The sequence below is a fragment of the Sciurus vulgaris genome, assembly GCF_902686455.1.
Source record: "Sciurus vulgaris genome assembly, chromosome: 6".
NCBI classification, from domain to species: domain Eukaryota; kingdom Metazoa; phylum Chordata; class Mammalia; order Rodentia; family Sciuridae; genus Sciurus; species Sciurus vulgaris.
Window position 1 is genome coordinate 109,166,782 of NC_136466.1, and position 17,245 is coordinate 109,184,026.

General features: G+C 38.4%; 1 protein-coding gene and 1 long non-coding RNA gene across 2 annotated transcripts in view; both read left to right on the plus strand.

The window, feature by feature from the left end:
* The window catches only part of MCCC2 (methylcrotonyl-CoA carboxylase subunit 2), a 112,866-nt gene that overhangs the window by 54,256 nt on the left and 41,365 nt on the right, over positions 1-17,245 (plus strand).
* Positions 4,575-15,580, plus strand: LOC306664223. Its single transcript, XR_013764677.1, has 3 exons — positions 4,575-4,763; positions 5,722-5,823; positions 15,566-15,580. It is a non-coding gene; the product is annotated as an uncharacterized lncRNA (long non-coding RNA).

Here is a 17,245-nt window from a genome sequence, read left to right on the forward strand (position 1 = left end):
AACTTAGCAAGGCCCTAAGCAACTTAGTAAGACCCTGTCTCAAAACAAAAAAATAAAAAGCGATGGGGATGTGGCTCAGTGGTTAAGCACTCCTGGGTTTAATCCCCAGTAACCTTCTCCCTCTTCCCCCCAAAAAAGACTGTAAATTTCATTTGACTCTTTCTTACTTAGGTATTGTAATATATTAAAATATTATTTTCTCAATATAATGTAATTTTTTTCAGATAAAGCATTGTTGTAAAAAAGTTAAAAAAAAAAAAATATTAAAAATGACCTGTGTCTAATTTTGGTTTCACATCACAGAAATCCAATCAAATTTGTTTAAGGTGGAAAACACTATTTATTGCTTCCTGTACCCAATGAGAAGGCAGTGTTGACTGGATCAGAGACTCCAGCACCTCCCAAGACTTTACCATTTATCTCAGGATCTGTGTATGGTGTGGACTCTCCAGGCTTCTCCATGAGGTGGGGAGCTAGGTTGCTGGCAGACGGGGGTTTACATCCATATAGCTCACAGTCTGAGGAAGTGATAGCTATCCTTTCATCACTAATTTTGGGAAGTTCTGATTGGTACACTTTGGCCCATATGTTTACCCTATGGTCCAATCACTGTGTCTGGGAGATTTGTAACTGTGCCCTAGGACCCATGTGAGCTAGGTAGGGCTTTAGATATTGTGCAGGTAGCTCCTGGAACCTCATGGTGGTGGCAGTATTGCTTTCAGGAAAAGGAAAAAGGAAAACAGGCAATCAGAAGCAGTAAATGTCAGTCATACTGGCCCAGGCTACCCTATGTAGGTGTGTGCAAATAAATGAAGGGTTACTTATAAAAACAGGGGGTAGCTTACATTGGTCATTCTTTTTGACCAGGTAGCTCTTGAATCCCCCTTGTCCTAGTGTGGGAAAGTGGTATTAAAGAATGATATAGATTTCGTCTTTTGGGGTATGATTTAGGGAGTAAAATGTCCTGTTTTTTAGGTATGCTTTTCAGAAGGGTGACTAAAATTCTTGAAGCCATTTAGATTAAGGCATTTTTTTTTTTTTTTCCAGAAAAAAAAAAAAAACTCTTGCTGAAATAAAAACATGTTTTGTTGGGAGTTGTAACTCCATACTTACAATCATTACCACAGTTGGATTTGATAAATTGAGTATTGCCCTGGGACATTAAGATGGGTGGGTTGAATCAAAGAGGGATCAGACATCATTCAGCACCTGCTGAGGACTGTGGGTTCTGATGTCCTGCTGAGTCAGGCCCTCTTGAGAGCCTATGACCCCAAGGTAGGGAGGTGAGGAAGGGAGACAGGAGAAAAGATGACTTTGGACTTTGTAGTTTTACCTAGAATTGTACCATTCAGATGGATATGTGATGTGCACACACACATTTTAAAATAATATATGCTTATAGAAACTTGAAAATAGGGTCATCAAAAAGATGTCATATTCAACCATAAGTAATCTCTCCAATTTTTTTTTTTTTTTTTTTCAGTGCTGGGGTTTGAACCCAGATCCTGGCTCTACCGCAGCGCTACATCTCCTTCTCTACACATACATTTTGGGGGGGCTAGGCAGGGGATACTGGAGATTGAACCCAAGGTTACTTAACCACAGAGCCACATCCCCAGTCCTATAATTTTTTTTTTTAATTTTGAGACAGGGTCTTGCTGAGTTGAGGTCTGAGACTAACTTTGAACTCACGATCCTCCTACCTCAGCCTCCCAAGCAGCTGCCATTATAGGCATGTGCCATCATGCCCAGCTTCAGTGTACTTCTAAACATACATTTTTTTGATACATCTCTGGGCGGTTTCAAAATAACCTCAACAGCAAAATGTGTGTGTGTGTGTGTGTGTGTGTGTATGTTTGGTGTTTTAAGGGATTTTGTGCACCTTGCTCTGGGCCTTTTCTTCTCTGATTTTGTTCTGTGAATGATCATAGACTGGCTTAGCAATGATGGTATTGATCAAGAGTTAGGGAATCTACTCATTTTCCTTCCCCTCCTGTTTCTATAGAATCCATGATTTTAAATTCATTCATTAATTTTCAGGCAGGAGAAAGGGACAGATGTTTCAGGTTGTTTCATAAGTAACCCTTGAAGTTTTTCAATAGAGAGAATTTGTGATAAGTTGACAAAATAGCTGCCTCTTGCCCTCTTTCTGTTCTTTCTTGTTTTCTCACCTGTCTTTGTTTCAGCTTTCTTCTCTGGGCTCTGCTGTCTTTGATCTTCCCCTTTGTCCTTGTTGGAACATGTAGGATTGCATGGAGAGTAACTTAGTCATTTCTGTAGGTGGGAGAAGGATTACCCCTGCGGTGTTATTCAGAATCGTCAGAACTAAGTATTTTTTATTAATTCAAGTTAACTGAAGTAAGTGTTTTGATAAAATTAGAAGTGCTTTGTTTTTATACTGGCTAATAACTTTATGACTGTAGACAAACACAATGGTTTTGATGATTGAAGCAGGGGGGACCTTTAATGACCTAAAGATAAGACTTGCATAATTTTTTGAAGATATTTCAAAATGGAAGTTATTCCACTAGTGGAGTTGCAGCAGTGTGTGCAGTGCAGTTGCAATGACAGTAAACATCACAGCGTGCAGAGGCAGACAGCTAGGTCTTGACTGCCCCCTGTAGACAGCAATGGAAAGATTCCGTAAATTATAAAATGCTTTTTGATGTTAAATGTGAGCAGATTACCCATCTGAGAATCAGTGCAATACAGCAAATTACATGCAGTGAGAATTTGATCTAAATGAGAGGTTAAAGAAAACATGTTTTCTGACACCACGTCTATGGAATGGAGATAACACAAAATGTTTAAAAAAGAATCTTTGGAAAACTAAGGTCTTGTGTTGTGCCGTCTTGTGGTCCAAATATACTATGCCTTTATTTTAATTAATTAATTAATTTTGGCACTGGGAATTGAACATGGGCACTACCACTGAGCCATATCCCTACCCCCTTTTTTATTTTTTATTTTGAGACAGGTTCTTGCTGAGTTGCTGGGATTATAGGTGTGTACCACCAAACCCAGCTTACTATGCTTGTTTAAATGCAGAGGGGCTTCATTCTGTGCTCTGCAAGTCTGAACTATCCTTTGGTTCTTCCTAATGAAACCATAATTTACCAGCTGCTCTAAATTAAAAGGTCAAATTAGACAGAGTAAGAATGATATTGGCTTAACTACTTTTATTTTTTTAAAGCATGTCTTACCACCTCTTTGTCACCCACCTCTGCCTTCCATTCCCTCTCTTGCTAGCCCTGAATGGGCTCTTATGTCACCTGATTCTTGCCCTGGCCTGGTTTTCCTTGCAGTATCTGAGTTTTTTTTCCTTAATATTTATTTTTAAACACTTCATTGATGTATAGTTGACCTACGGTACTACATTAGAGTATGCAATTTAAAGCATTTTGATGTATATGTTCACTCATGAAACTATTACTACAATCAAGAAAATAAATGTGTCCATATTCTGCAAAATTTCCTCTGCCTTCCCCCCTACCTCTGCCTTTTGTAACCCTTTTGTCCCTCTTTCCCTGACCCCTAAACAATCCCTTAAGGTCTTGACCAGTGCTTGGGAGAAAAGAGAAAAACCATTTGACTTAATCACATATTTTGTAACCAAGTCTTTCCTTCCCAGGATTATTTCATTTTAAAAGAAGTTTAGATGTATAATGTAATTTTCTTGTAATCTGAAGGCAGATTTAGTCCTAAAAATATGCCATGTACCTCTTCAGGGAAAAAAATCCTTTTAGGTACAGCAAAAAGTTCTTGTTTGGAAAATAAGGTTTTACTTGGAAGCTTGTTTGAAATAGATAGCAACTTATTTTCTTACCCAAAAAACAAAGAAATGGCTTTCTTTAATAGTTGAATGTTGCATTAGACAAAGACTATATTGAGATCATTTTGGGTCAGCAATGAAAATGAACATTTTATGGTACCACTTGATACTTTGATTTGCAGAGAGCGTGTTATAGATATTCCCAAGAAACTGAGGCCTCAACCACAGGATGGGTACATGAGGTTGGGGCACTTTGGCCTCAAGTAGTCTGGTCAGATTCCCTAGCATCTCTTTAATTACTGTTATTTTGTCTATTAGGATGTTGGTAAATACCAAAGGCCATCTCTGAGTCAGGGTACTAACAGAAGGGAACTTTCTAATTGCTGCAAAGGTATTCAGTTCTTCCATTTGCAGACTTAAAATGTGGGTCTCTAACGTCACTTTTACATAAATCGGTCCTTACTTATTTGTGCAAGTAATTTCTGTTATTCTTTTATCTAGTCCAAAGGAAGGTAGGAATTTTCATATTTTATCTAGAACTTAATACAACGCTAGATACATATGGTAAATATTTAACAAGCGTGACAATGAGGCAGTATTTGTAATGAATGGGTTGCAGAGAAAATACTGGATAACTTCTTCGTAGTAGTGAATTCAGAACATGTAAAAGATGTATTCTAGGATCAGAGATAGATTGATTTAAACAAAAAACCCACTTCCTTTACTTCAGAAAATTGGTAGCTGACAGGTTGAGTGAGTGATTTGAAAAATGAGCTGTTTCTTACAAAATAGTTGAACTTTTTAAAAGTGCCTTGCTTTGTTTTGAGCATTATATGTTTTCCTGGCACTGATTTGAATAGAGATGTTTTGTAGATCTGATCTGATCTAATCATGTTTTTATTCTAGGAGGTAGTGAGAAAGCCCGAGCACTGCACACCGCAAGAGGGAAACTCTTACCCAGAGAAAGAATCGACACCCTTGTAGACCCAGGGTTGGTACCTACCCAATGCTGACTCAGAGCATTTTCTCTGTTCCATGGTACTTTATTAGATGGTATTATAAATAAATGATTTTGAATTTTGATTCTTATGAAATTCAAACAAAAAAGGTTTATTGAGAATCCACTGTGTGTCAGGCACTGTTTTAGGCTTTACTGATATATTGATGAACAAGATAGATGAAGAGTTTTGCCCTACTGGAGTTTATATTATGACATAGGGAGGCAGAAGATAAATAATAAATGTTTTAAATCATACACTATGCTAGAAGGTAACAAATATCATGGGGAAAAGAAAAGATAGACCAGAGTAAGAGTGAGCTAGTGATGGGCAAGTTGCAGTTTTAAGTGGGATGGTTAGGATAGATCTCTTAGAGAAGTTGACATTTGAGCAGAGATTTAAAAGGAGGGACAAGAGATAGCCCTATAAATATCTGGGGCAAATGTTGTAGGAAACAACAGCCAGTGCAAAGGCCTGGAGGTGTGTGTGCCAGGTATGTGATACACTTTAGGTATCCAGGAGATCATTGTGGTTGGCATTGAGGGAGTGAAGGGAGACTAATAGGAGATGGGGCAGAGTTAAGGGGCCTTGTAGGCCACTGTGAAAGTTTTGGGTCTTATCTGAGAGAAATGGGGAGCTATTGGTTTTCTTTTGTTTTTTGTTGCACTGGGTATTGAACCTAGGGGTGTTCTACCACTGAGTTACATTTCCAGCCCTTTTTATTTTGAAATGGGGTCTAATTAAGTTGCCCAGACTGGCCTCAAACTTGTGATCCTCCTGCCTTAGCCTTTGGAGAAGCTGGAATTGTAGACTTGTTTCATTGTTCCCAACTCTTTTTGTTGATTTTATGTATAATATATGTATTTGAAAAATGGTTTTCCTTTTTCATGTGTAACTGTTTAAACACACACACGCGCGCACGCTAATTCAAAAATATCTTTTTCCTTTCAGGTCTCCATTTCTGGAATTATCCCAGTTTGCAGGTTACCAGCTCTATGGTAATGAGGAAGTCCCTGCAGGTGGCATCATTACAGGCATTGGAAGAGTATCAGGGTGAGTGTTCTACATAAACTCAATAATGATGGTCAACCGGACATGGTGGCACATGCCTGTAATTCCAGTGACTCGGGAGTCTGAGGCAGGAGGATTGCAAGTTCAGCGTGGGCTTTAGCAACTTAACAAGGCCCTACATAACTTAGGGAGATTCTTTCTCTAAATAAAAAATAAAAAGGGCTAGGGATGTGGCTCAATGGTTGAGCACCTCTGGGTTCAATCCCTAGTAGTATTAGTAATAGTAATAATCATAGAAAGAAGACTTTGATGAGATGCAGCCATTTAGCACTCACTTTATATATTAGCATGCAAGCTTTGTGCTATTTATATTAGGACCTGAGTATCCTACTCAGAACTATACTAGATTCATTTGTAGAGCTTTAGAAACAAAAATTGAAGGGGAAAAACCCCAGCAAAAGTTCCTGAGATCCAATTCAGACCTCCCACTGAATTAGCATTCCCATGTGTAGGATTGACATGTAGTTTTCAAAGGCTCCCCAGGTGGTCTCGTGCACATTTGGGGTGAAAAACATGGTGTTAGAGAGAGTTCTTCAGGTTTGGTCCCCAGGCAGCATCAGCATCACTTGAGAACTTATTAGAAAAATAGATTCTCCAGTTCTTCCCTGGAAGTTCTAAGTCAGAGATGCTTGGGGTGAGGCCCTGCAGGTTCTTGAATGCTAAATTTGAGAACCACTGTAGGTTCAGGGATGCGAAAGTCCTCAGTTATATTAATTGGTATATATTTCTGAATGAAGTTATTTTTTACCATGTAAGTACTATGCCAGGCAATGTAATGATTGCCTGTCTTGATCCTCATGGCAACTGTGTGAGAATGGGTGCTATCACAGTCCTCCCCATTGTGCAGATGAGGGCAGGCTTAGAGAGTAACATGGTTTTGATTTCAGACAGTCTGACTTAGCCTGGCGCTACTGACCTTGACACAGATGTTGGTTTATGGTGTGTTCCTCCACTTTCTCCCCATGATCCTTGCCTCCAGGGTAGGCGCAGCTGTAGCCATTCAGCATTTTTTTTTTTTTTTTCTTTTTATTTATTTTGTTGTAAACAAATGGGATACATGTTGTTTCTGTTTGTACATGGAGTAACAGCATACCATTTGCATATTCATAAATTTACATAGAGTAATGATATTTGATTCATTCCATTATTTTTTCCTTCCCCCCCACCCCTCCCACCTCTCTTTTCCCTCTATACAGTCCCTCCTTCCTCCATTCTTGTCCCACTCCCACCCCCCATTAAGTGTCATCATCCACTTATCAGTGAGATCATTTTGGATTTTGAGATTGGATTATCTCACTTAACATGATATTCTCCAATTTCATCCATTTGCCTGCAAATGCCATAATTTTATCATTCTTTATAGCTGAGTAATATTCCATTGTGTATGTGTACCACAGTTTCTTTATCCATTCATCAATTGAAGGGCATCTAGGTTGGTTCCATAATCTGGCTATTGTGAATTGAGCCGCTATGAACATTGATGTGGCTGTATCTCTGTAGTGTGCTGATATTAAGTCCTTTGGGTAAAGGCCGAGGAGTGGGATAGCTGGGTCAAATGGTAGGTCCATTCCAAGTTTTCTCCACAATGCTTTCCAGAGTGGCTGCACTAATTTGCAGTCCCACCAGCAATGTATGAGTGTACCTTTTTCCCCATCCTCGCCAACACCTATTGTTGCTTGCGTTCTTGATAATCGCCATTCTAATTGGGGTGAGATGGAATCTTAGGGTAGTTTTGATTTGCATTTCTCTTATTACTAAAGATGTTGAACATTTTTTCATATATCTGTTGATTGCTTGTACATTTTTCTGTGAAGTGTCTGTTCATTTCCTTAGCCCATTTGTTGATTGGGTTATTTGTATCTTGGTGTAGAGTTTTTTGAGTTCTTTATATATTCTGAAAATTAGTGCTCTATCTGAAGTATGAGTGGCAAAGATATTCTCCCATTCTGTAGGCTCTCTCTTCGCATTGCTGATAGTTTCCTTTGCTGAGAGAAAGCTATGTAGTTTGAATCTATCCCAGTTATTGATTCTTGCTTTTATTTCTTGTGCTATGGGAGTCCTGTTGAGGAAGTCTGATCCTAAGCCAACAAGTTGAAGGTTTGGACCTACTTTTTCTTCTATAAGATGCAGGGTCTCTGGTCTGATTCCGAGGTCCTTGATCCATTGTGAGTTGAGTTTTGTGCAGGGTGAGAGATATGGGTTTAGTTTCATTCTGTTGCATATGGATTTCCAGTTTTCCCAGCACCATTTGTTGAAGAGGCTATCTTTTCTCCATTGCCTATTTTTGGCACCTTTGTCTAGTATGAGAAAATTGTATTTATTTGGGTTTGTGTCCATGTCCTCTATTCTGTACCATTGATCTACCTTTCTATTTTGGTGCCAATACCATGCCGTTTTGTTACTATTGTTTGTAGTATAGTTGAAGTTCTGGTATTGCGATACCCCCTGTTCATTCTTTCTACTGAGAATTGCTTTAGCTATTCTGGGTTTCTTATTCTTCCAGATGAATTTCAAGATTGCTTGCTCTATTTCTGTAAGGTACCATTGGGATTTTAATTGGAATTGCATTGAATCTGTATAGCACTTTTGGTAGTATGGCCATTTTGACAATATTAATTCTGCCTATCCAAGAACATGGGAGATCTTTCCATTTCTAAGGTCTTCCTTAATTTCTTTCTTCAGTGTTTTGTAGTTTTCATTGTAGAGATCTTTTACCTCTTTGGTTAGATTGATACCCAAGTATTTATTTTTTTTGAGGCTATTGCAAATGGAGTTGTTTTCTTCATTTCCCTTTCAGCTGTTTCATCGCTTGTGTATAAAAATGCTGTAGATTTATGCGTGTTGATTTCTGCAATTTTGTGAATTCATTGATGAGTTCTAGAAGTTTTCTGGAGGAGGTTTTTGGATCCTCTAAATATAGAATCATGTCATCCGCAAATAGTGACAGCTTAAGTTCCTCTTTTCCTATTCATATCCCTTTAATTTCTTTAGTCTGCCTAATTGCTGTGGCTAGAGTTTCGAGGACAGTGTTGAATAGAAGTGGTGAAAGAGGACATCCCTGTCTTGTTCCCATTTTTAAAGGGAAGGTTTCAGTTTTTCTCCATTAAGAATGATGGTGGCCAAGGGCTTAGCATAAATAGCCTTTACAATGTTCAGGTATGTTCCTACTATCCCTATTTTTTCTAGTGTTTTCAGGATAAAGGGGTGTTGTATATTGTCAAATGCTTTTTCTGCGTCAATTGAAATAACCATATGATTCTTATCCTTAAGTCTGTTGACATGATCGATTACGTTATTGATTTATGGATGTTAAACCATCCTTGCATTCCAGGGATGAACCCCACTTGATCGTGGTGCACAATTTTCTTAATATGTTTTTGGATACGGTTTGCCAATATTTTGTTAAGGATCTTTGCATCTATATTCATCAAGGATATTGGTCTAAAATTTTCTTTCCTTGATGTGTTTTCCTGGTTCGGGGTATGAGGGTGATATTAGCTTCATAGAATGAGTTCGGTAGGGTACCCTCCTTTTCTATTTCCTGGAATACTTGAGAAGTATTGGAATGAGTTCTTCTTTGAAGGTCTTGTAGAACTCGGCTGAGAATCTGTCTGGTCCTGGGCTTTTCTTGGATGATAGATTTTTAATGGCTTCTTCTATTTCATTGCTTGATATTGATCTGTTTAAAGCATGTATGTCCTCCTGGTTCAGGTTGGGAGGAGCATATGTCTCTAGAAATTTGTCAGTGTCTTACCATTGTTACTTCTTCCTTGAGTTTTACTCCCAAGTTTCCCCCATGGCTCTTTGCTTAATGTTCATCCAGTGTGGAGACATTTTTTTCTTGGAATGTTATGGTACATTTTTTAAAATGTTAAACTTAATGCAGAATTAAACTGAATTCCTATGTTATGGAAATACATAATTAATTAAGTAGAATAATTGCTGTTATCATATCCCTCTTTGTAATGACCATCAACACCTTGGAACATGCTCTTCCATTTTGTCCCCTAGGTGTATACAGTTACGTGTTGCTTAATGACCATGATACAATTTGAGAAATGCATCATGTGAACATCATAGAGCCATGGCTCATAGATAGTTCATGGTTCTATGATGTTCCTAGATGATATAATCCTATAGGACCACCATTGTGTATGTGGTTTTTGTTAACTAAGACATTATTATGTGATGTATGACTGTATATATATTTTATTACAGATCGAATGTTCCTTTTCTGAAATGCTTGGGAATAGAGGTGTTTCTGATTTTAGATTTTTTTTAGATTTTGGGACATTTGCATATATAATGAGACATCCTGGGGATGGGAACTGAGTCTAAATATGAGATTCACTTACATTTCATATATACCACACCTTACACATATAGCCTGAAGGTAATTTTATACGATATTTTCCATGCCACAGATGGAAGATTCCACACCTGACCTTATGTGGTCCAATGCACGTGCACAAAAATACTATTAGCCTGCTTCATGTTACTACAATGAAATTATCGGAGAGAGGCTATTTATGAATTAAAGTCAGGTTTATTTTGGTTCACAGTTCTGCAGGTTCCAAAGCATGGCACCTGCATCAGCTCAGTTCTGATGAGGGCTGTAGATGGCAATGGTGGCAGCATGTGTTAGGGCAAACTACTCATATCTTGAATTGGAGCAGGGAGAGAGGGGATGGATGAGCTCTCACAAGACCCTTTGGGGCACACCCTCAATGATCTAAGGATCTCCCACAAGGTCCCATCTCCCAAGGATTCCATCACCTTTCAGTAGTGCCACCCTAGGCACTACTAGCACCTTTAGCACGTCCTTTGGGGAACTCTCATCCAAACCATAGTTCATAGCATTAGCATGAATTCAGGTGTGATTGAAAGGCACTTATGAATAACAAATGATGCTCCTGTCACCCAGAAAGTACAAGGGTTTTAGGAATTCTGTGGCAGGAATGGAGTGGGAGAGCAAAAAAATATGTATTTCTTTTTTTTTTTTTTTTTTTTTTGCGGTACTGGGGATCGAACTCAGGGCTTTGTGCTTGCAAGGCAAGCACTCTACCAGCTGAGCTATCTCCCCAGCCCAAAATATGTATTTCTAATTATCACAGGTTTCTTGATAATTTCTGAAGTAGACACAAGACATTTAATGAGGAAACTAATATGGAATTTATTTTATAAGCCAGTTTAATGCAAGGACTGCTTTCCTGAGATAGTGACTAGTCGAAAAGTAATTGCCCTGCAGCCCATCTCTCTAGAAAATTCAAATTCCTTCCCATGAACTGGGCATGGTGGTACATTCCTATATTCCTAGTGGCTCAGGAGGCTGAGATAGGAGGATGGCAAGTTCAAAGCCAGCCTCAGCAAAAGCGAGATTCTAAGCAACTCGGTGAGATCCTGTCTCTAAATCTAATACAAAAAAATAGGGCTGGAGATGTGACTCAGTTGAGTGCCCCTGAGTTCAATCCCCAGTACCTGCTCTCACCCTTCAAAAAAATTCCTTACCATGGCTTATAAGGTCCCTTTCAGATCTGATCCCTCCCTACTTTTCTCACCTCACTCTTATAGCACTTTAGTTGCCTAGTGTTATCCAATTTCTCCGTGCCTGTTTCTGTAAGATGAGATATCTCCCGTGCCTTAAAACAGTACTAGTGCATATGGGTGGCAGCTGTTACTTTCATTCCTCAACCATTTTGTCTTAGCATGGCCCCCACCACAATGAGCTTATTTTATTATATCATACCATATTTGATTGCATCTTTTACCTTGTTTTATGATATCTTCAACCACATTGCCTTATTTTATTCTAGGTTCATAGCACTTAAAATCAAAAATTATTTTGTGAGTTTAACTTATTTGTTATTGGCTACCTCTAACTGGTCCTCTCCACTGAATTGGAAGCTCTGCAGTCAGGAATTTTGCCCTTCTTGTTTACCCTGTGTCTTTAGTACTTAGAATGGAACATGGCACATAGAAGGCACATAAAAAATATTCATTGAATAAATGAACAGAAGATGGGAATTAATCTATAGACCAAGTTATCTGTTGCAGAATGAGATAGTCAAATTGTATCATACATGAAAATGATGTTTTTTCCCTAGTTGGGGATGTGTTATGGTTTGGATGTGAGGTGTCTCCTTGTAGCTCATGTGAGACAATACAAGAACCTTTGGGGTGAAATGATTGGATTATGAGAGCCTTGACCCAATTAGTGAATTAATCTCTTATGGGATTAACTGAGTGGTAACTGAAGGCAGATAGTTTACGACTGGAGGAGGGTGGGTCATTGGGGGCATGCCTTGGGGCATACATTGTATCAGGCAAATGAAGTCTCTTTCTCTCTGCTTCCTGATCATCAAATGAGCTGCTTCCCTCTGCCACATTCTTCTGCAATAATGTTCAGCCTCACCTCAAGCCCAAAGGAATGCAGCTAGCTATCTATGGACTGAAACCTCTGAAACTTTGAGATCCCAAAGAAACATTTCCTCCTTTAAAATTTTTCTTATCAGGTCCTTTGGTCACAGCAAAAAAACTGACTAAAGATGGAATCCCTCTTGCTCCACTGTGATATGCAATAAAGAGATAGCTACCAAAATATAGCCTTATTTAATTTCATTGCAAATTATAAACTGTAATAAAAAATCATTTCATTGATTATCAACTTTAAAGTTGTCCTCTGTGGATATCATAACCAGGAATCCGTATTTGGGGTAGGCATTTTAACGTCTCCCTGGATTTCTCTCCCTGGAGGCAAGGGCAAGGAAGGACTGTTTTTATCTGTCCACTAGGGCTGCTCTAGTGTGGATAGTGTGACTGAAAGGAAGTTAACCTGCCTAATAGGTATAAAGTAGTTTCTCATTATCATTTTTTTTTTAACCAGAAATAACTATTTTGTTTTTCTTTTCTTTTTTTTTATTGTAAACAAATGGGATACATGTTGTTTCTCAGTTTGTACATGGTGTAAAAGGCATACCATTTGTGTAATCATAAATTTACATAGGGTAATGTTGTTTGATTCTTTCTGTTATTTTTTCCCTTCCCCCCACCCCCCCACCCCTCTTTTCCCTCTATACAGTCCTTCCTTCCTCCATTCTTGCCCCCCTCTCTAACCCTAACTCTAACCCTAACACTAACCCCCCCCCCACTCCCTATTATGTGTCATCATCCACTTAGCGATATCATTCGCCCTTTGGTTTTTTAAGATTGGCTTATCTCACTTAGCATGATATTCTCCAATTTCATTCATTTGCCTGCAAATGCCATAATTTTAGCATCTTTATGGCTGAGTAATATTCCATTATGTGTGTGTATATAATATATATCCACAGGTTTCTTTATCCATTCATCAATGAAGGGCATCTAGGTTGGTTCACAATCTGGCTATTGTGAATTGAGCAGCAATGAACATTGATGTGGCTGTATCTCTGTAGTATGCTGATTTTAAGTCCTTTGGGTATAGGCCAAGGACTGGATAGCTGGGTCAGATGGTGGTTCCTTTCCAAGTTTCTGAGGAATCTCCACACTGCTTTCCAGAGTGGCTTGCACTAATTTGCAGCCCCACCAGCAATGTATGAGTGTACCTTTCTCCCCACATCCTCGCCAACACCTGTTGTTGCTTGTATTCTTGATAATCGCCATTTTAATGGGGTGAGATGGAATCTTAGGGTGGTTTTGATTTGCATTTTTTCTTACATTAGAAGTGTCGTTGAAACACTTTTTATATCTTTATACTCTTTCTCTGAACAGATGATCTGATAAACTGGGTTTGCTCAAACTAGTTTAAGTAGAAAAGAAATTCATCGACTCTTTTCAGCCTAAGTTGGGCATGGCGGGATCGCTGAGCTCAAGCAGTATTATCAGACCACCAGTTGTTTCTGTTCTTGGCCCTGCCTTGCTCTGTGTAGGCTTTCAAAGCTAGAAGCACAGGTGGCTGCAGGTTTATATTCTGTGAACTTGGGAGCTACAGGGAAGGAGAATACCAGTGACCTGTGAACATTACTGAGCCACAGTGTAAGCTCTGAGTAGAAAGGTCAGGTTCATAGTGCCTGCCTTTGAAGGTGGATTGAAGATAAAAAGCAGTTTCAGAAAAGTTTAATTCTAGTGCCAAAATCATAGATTCTGGGTGAGCAAAACCAATACAATAAGATGTGCAATACATTATTTTTGTGGAATAAATTTATTTCTCAGTCTGTCTTTTTTTTTTTTATTGTGCCAGGGATTGAACCCACGGCCTTGCACATATTAAGCATGTACTTGGCTACTATATGCCTGCCTATCTGTGATCTTTTAATAAATGTGCAAAAGTGGACTGTGTCTCTTGTTCAAGGTCACATATCTAGCAAGTGGCAGAGCCTGAATTTCAGTTGAGCTTTGTCTGGCCTCACAGCCTGGCATCTTTGCAGTATCAGAGCTTCTTAAGCTTTTTGGGTGTGGCACCCATTGGGCTGGGACGTGCGAACACATTCTCTGTCTGTGTGGGGTCATGGCTCAGCGACCTGCCCTAAGCCTAAATTTCCTTCACTGTTTTATATCTTTAGTCAGGTGTGGTTGTGCACACCTATAATCCCAATGGCTTGGGAGGCTGAGCAAGAGGATCACGAGTTCAAAACTAGCCCTCAGAAACTTAGTGAGGCTCTAGGCAATTCAGCAAGACCCTGTCTCTAAATAAAATTTTAAAAAGGGCTGGGATGTGGCTCAGTGGTAAAGCATCCCTGGGTTTAAATCTCTGGTACCAAAAAAAAAAAAAAGAAAGAAAAGTTTTATATGTTCAATGATAAAGCCAAATGCTACTTGTAATGCAGGAAAAGGTTTATGTGGCCTAGTGAGTAAAACTGATGCTCAGAGAGGAGACTTGTTCATCTTGTGGGAAGCCCTACTGGCTAATAGGAAAAGCAAACCCCTACTATACCCTGGATGTTCAGTTGCTTTTCTTGATTTTTACCAGGGGTTTAATGAATTACTCTGTAGAGTTCTAGGGAAAATAAAACAAGATAACAACAAGCTCTATAAATATTTTAAAAATTGAATTTTGTAAAGAACATGCTATTGCTGTCTCAGGTTTGAGGTGAACCTCTGATCTTAAGTTTCTGTGGCAATGTCAGGCAGGTCTATCTTCCTTTCCCCCCACAATTTTTTGTCACTTGTATATTGTTTTAAAGTTTGTATCCATTCTGTCTTCAAGCAGGATAAGTGTATTGTAGACTTCTTTTAGCTTTTTAGGAAAAACATATGGCTGTAACATTGAAGAACTTTAGAAACCACACAAATCTTGGTACTCTTGACAGGTCAGTTTTTATATTTGCAAATTATCTTCTTAAAAGGAAACTCTGAACTTTGTTATGAGGGAATTCTTCACCCTTGAGACTTGGAGTAATATTATTTTGGTATTATGATTATCTTGTTAGAACCCTTTCATTTGAAGAACCATTAGAAAATGTGTTTTAGGTTGTTAATTTTTTTACTATATAGAACTTATATAGAACTGATGACATTTTAAAGTCAAGTATGAGTTTGTAAACTTGTTAAAAGTAATCATATTTTATAAGTGAATATGTGAACCATAATGAAGCTTGCTTTTTGGCCTAAGATTGTTCAGTAATTATTAGTGGTATGTACTAGAAGTTGAAGGTTATATTAGAGTGTCTTGTAGTGAGCTATAATGGCCTTTGATTTTGAAGACATGTTCTTGTATTCTCTTTCCAATGACGTATTTGCCTTTCAGAGTAGAATGCATGATGTGTTTGCTAATGATGCCACTGTGAAAGGAGGTACCTACTACCCAGTGACTGTGAAAAAACACTTGCGAGCACAAGAAATTGCACTGCAAAACAGGCTCCCCTGCATCTACCTGGGCAGTCACAAGAGTTGTAAAATAATTATTATTAGCTGGTGAAGGGCAGGACTGTATGATAACATCATCATTGGGTATTAAAAATACTGAAATATTTTGTCAGTATTCTATCATAATTAACAAGGGAACGCATGCTCTTTGCTGAGGACTCGGGAAGAAAAAGTAAATAAGAACTACCCATAATAATATTACTGAGGAATAGCTCTGCTAAACATTTTAGTGCATGCCAGTTTTTTCTCTATATGTTTGGATTTTTTTCTCCTATACATTTTGTTTCTTGTTAATCATGAAGGGTTCAGACTATAAAAAGGCTGATGTTTATGGATAGCTGGAGTGCCAGGTATTATGTTAAATGCCTGAGTATTATATATGTGAGCAAATATAATAGGTAAGCTTAATTTCCCATGAAAGTAAATTTATATTTGAAATTAAAATACATTAAATCAAAGGGGCCAGGTGTGATGCAACATACCTGTAATCCGAGTGATTTGGGAGGGCTGAGGCAAGAGGATCACAAAGTTAAGACCAGCCTCAGCAATTAGGGAGGAGACCCTAAGCAACTTAGTGAAATACTGAGTGCTACGGATGTGGCTCAATGGTTAGGCACCCTGGGTTCAATCCCTAGTATAAAAAAAAAAAAAAATAAAATAAAATAATCAAAGGGTATTTTAAAAAGAACTGAAAAACAAATCAGTTTAAAATGGGCACTTACTACGCTGGTTGTATTTCAGTGGTAGAGTGCTTGTCTAACATGTATGAGGCACTGGGTTCAATTCTCGGCATCACATATAAATAAATAAATAAAATAAAGGTCCATCAACAACTAAAATATATATTTGGCACTTTGGATAAAACTCCAGCATATAGTATTGGTTTATGCAGGCCTTTAAACAGGTACTGATGTAGAGATCTTTTTCTGGAAAGTTAATTTGCCTGAGAGACTCACAATGTGAACTGCTTTGCATGTGTAGAAGTGGCAAATGAGGGCTCAGGAGATAGCTCAGTTGGTACAGTGCTTGCCTTGCAAGCACAACAGCCCTGGGTTCAATCCCCAGCAATGCAAAAAAAAAAAAAAGTAGTAAATGAGACCCAGCTGATTGCAGGTGTTGGATCAGACATTACAGCAAGCCAATAATTAATTGAAGACAGGATGTAATGTTAATGTTAAATCACCATATAAGACTTAATGTTTTATAGGCAATAATAATATGTATAGGACTAGCTCACTTTTTTTTTTTTTTTTTAACATTTCCTATGTGCACTCAGAGTGAGTGCTGACTGAGTGCTTTGCATACATTTTCATGTCATCCTGATAACAACTATAATTAGTGGCTACTATTATTGTCTCATTCATGGGTAAGGAACAGAGGCACAGAATGTCCAGGAAACATACCTGTAATCACAGAGCTATGAAGCAGCAAGCTCCATTTTGAACTTGGTTGGCACTCTTATCTACCACTTCAGTCTGCAGTGGAATCAGTATCAGAAGGCAATATGTGATAAATTATCACACAAATTCTGTAGATGGTTTTTATGTTGGTTTAGAAGAGA